At 35.0% G+C, this 3,329-nt stretch overlaps 1 long non-coding RNA gene across 1 annotated transcript; it reads right to left on the bottom strand.

Annotated features, from left to right (window-relative positions):
* Positions 1 to 1,810: 1,810 nt before the first annotated feature.
* Positions 1,811 to 2,200, bottom strand: LOC141633460 (uncharacterized). Its single transcript, XR_012538221.1, has 2 exons — positions 2,159 to 2,200; positions 1,811 to 2,053 (listed from the first exon to the last, which is right to left on the bottom strand). It is a non-coding gene; the product is annotated as an uncharacterized LOC141633460 (long non-coding RNA).
* Between the last annotated feature and the right edge of the window lie 1,129 nt (positions 2,201 to 3,329).

The following is a 3,329-nucleotide window of genomic DNA, read 5'->3' as shown; positions in this document are numbered from 1 at the left end:
AACAAACCATTCAGCATATATGGTGGGGTTTAGTGATTGGAGAGAAGTAAGAGTATAAGATTAATATAAACTTTCCAAATAAGGAAAGAGGGAAGAAAACCTGAATAATCCGTTTTAGGAAAGAGAGAAGAATATTGATGCGTGTATTTTATATAGGGTTTTTACCTCATTTTTACACGGATTTCTTTGTTATTTATGTGGCATCTAGCTACAAATGCCCCCGAATAGTCTACTTTGGTTTATCTTGTATTAATCGAAGGTATGAACCAGAAAAGGAGCAAAATCAGGCCTGAACTTGTCCTAATTTCATGTATTTTGGAGAACAAGGAATCGGAGCTCTGAATCTGTCACTTAGGGATGCGTGAAGTAGCCTCGGAAGGTGTCAAGGAGTTCACTCGTGCTTATATAGCTCGATCGACCCTTTTTGCTTTTCATAGTGGTCGATCGAATGCTTTATCATCCAAGAATCACTCGATCGAGCTCTGCTCTTACTCGATCGAGATAGCTACCATATGAAGTCTTCGATCGAACTCCTACTTTACTCGATCGAACGGATTGTCAAGATTTCTCCTCGATCGAGTGGTTTCATTTCACTCGATCGAGAGCCTATGTGTTTTATGCAGGCCTCGAGTTAATTTGCGAGATTTCCTTTTGTAACTAGGATAAATAAGTTAGGTTGGCAGTCATAATACGCTCTCTCTATGGGCTCTCTTTCTACGACTACTCTCTCTATCTCTCTCTCTCTTAGAACTTTACACTTGAACCCTAATCTTGGATTATTTTCCTTTTTTGTAATCGGTATTCTTACTCTACTCTTAATTCTTAATCAATTATTGTGTTCTATTGCTTTCTTTCTTTTTATCTCTGTTGTTGTTATTCTCTTTTTATAATTTTAATCATGTTATATTTCTATAGTTTATGTATCGTTGTTGTTTGCTCGATAATCATGCATAGCTAATCTCCCTTGCTAAGACATATGGGAGCCACGACTTTAAGGAAATTGTGAATAGGTGATTAGACCTGATGCGAATTAGATCTATGTTGTTAATCGCTGCATATACATGTTCTTGTCTACCTGAGTCGACGCAATTAGGTAATTAATCACGGTACACCTTGACCTAGATCGGAAGATTGGAAAAGGTAAGACCTGCAGCGAACATTAGGGCGTTCTAATGATGGCGGAAGTTAAGTTAGAATTATCTTAGGGCGAATAGCGGACTGGAACGACCTTTTCACTATCCTGTAGATCGAGTTCGCACTGACCTGAGACCCTAGATTACATTTCTCAAGAATCATGGTGAACCGACTGTCTTATCTACTTTCTCTCTGCTTGATTGTTATCAACTTTCTTATTTATTTCTCTTACTCTCACTACTACAAAACCTGTTATGCACATCGGACTTTTTTGTATATGGACATCGGATACACACCCGATGTAGAGTTTGGTCATGTCCATTATGGAGTAATGCACATCGGATTTTAAACCGATGTCCATTAAAATTTGCACAACGGATTTCTCTATATATCTGATGTCCATATGACATATAGACATCACCTTTTGGAAGTCTCAAGTCCATTCTTTGCCATAGGCATCGAGATATCTAAATAGTCCGATGTCTATTCAAAAATATAGACATCGGTTTTTTATAAAAATCCGATGTTTATAATTATTAATTTTTATAAAAAATATATATATCTATATATATATATATATATATATATATATATATATATATATATATATATATATATATATTACTATATTATTACCCAATACATTATTACTACACATGATCACAAATGCAAAAGATGATTCAATAATCAACAAATATGTTTATACAATCAATCGATTATCTAAAGTCAATTACGAAAAGATACAAATATATTAAGACAACTAACCTATCAACAAAAATAGAAACCAAGTTGTAACATAACTCGATATAAAACATAGCTCCTCGGCCAAATGGCGGCAATTAGTACTACTAATTTTGCATAATAGATCTTCATTAGCAATAAATCGTCATAGCCCTTCCATAAGCCTTACTGCCTTAACCTGTCCAAATTATGAAGGTAATTAGAACTCCTTCCGCAGCTTCAACAACTTCAAGTCTACCCATAGAACAGTGAAAAATGATTATGCGAGTAGGAACCTTGTTACCTGTGGGATAATGTTGAACCTTAATACCTAACTACTTCATTCAATCACCAAATTTACAAATGGAACTGGAAAACATCAGATAGCACTTCTCAGTTAAGAGAAAGCACGCCAGATAAAGAGGAAAAATAAAGTGACTAGCTTTTACAAAAGGGTGAACTCATGTCATCATACTAGTATACCAAACTTGCACAAGGCAAAGACGTGAACCTCAAGCACACGAGACACGTCATTTTAGCAAACAAACTTGTAGTTTTTAAAATAATAATTTTTGGCACAATACCTCCTTTTTTAAATATTTTTAAACTTCAAAGAAGTTTAACAAGAAAAAAAAAAGTAAAAGCTAGGAATAATGAGGCAAAGGGGAAAATGTAATAAATAAAAGAAATAGATGACAACAGTGTGAAAAATTCAATATAATGTGACTGACTAGATTTAACATATGATCAAGGCATGCCACATACCTTGAGTTGTTTATGCTAGCGCTTCAATAAGCCCTGTAACTAGATTTTAAAAACTAAGATAGGAACTCACTATTGTGTTGGAAGATGGAAATCGTAGCCCCGGATCCTCGAGCACCATTAACAATTGAACTGTGATTAAGAGAATCACTTATAATCAACCCACCATGTTGATGAATATGAAAACATTAGTATTCATGACACTTGACATGGGTAGTGTAAACATTTGCAGTAAATTATAAGCATATAAACATACCTTCCCAATCAAGACAAGTATAATAGTAGAATTTGTAGCATAACCCATCCCAAAGACTAAAGCATCAGGCTTTCCCACAAATTTAGCGACACACTCCTCCAATTCAGAATGCGACAAGAGAGTGCTCGCAATAAATCAGCCCATAGCTAATATAATGGCACTCGATCCACAAACCAAGTGTCCACACAAAAAACAATGAAAATATTAAAAACATTATAAGCATCTCCATCTACACGTGGGATACAGGTGCTTGCAGAAAATTTCTTCAACGATTCAATAGCACAGGGTGTGCAGTATTCATCGGCTGCAGCAAATCCCAGGTAATTATATGACCCCAAATTAAGACAATGCTTAACTTTTTCCGTACGTCCAGAATAACATGAGTTTTAATTTATTAGTGATCAACAACATCAAAGTTGGACAATTAAGCAATATAAATAACAATTTGTTCCTCCAC

The sequence above is a fragment of the Silene latifolia genome, chromosome Y, assembly GCF_048544455.1.
Source record: "Silene latifolia isolate original U9 population chromosome Y, ASM4854445v1, whole genome shotgun sequence".
In the NCBI taxonomy this organism is placed as follows: Eukaryota; Viridiplantae; Streptophyta; class Magnoliopsida; order Caryophyllales; family Caryophyllaceae; genus Silene; species Silene latifolia.
This window is presented reverse-complemented; position numbering and strand designations above follow the sequence as displayed.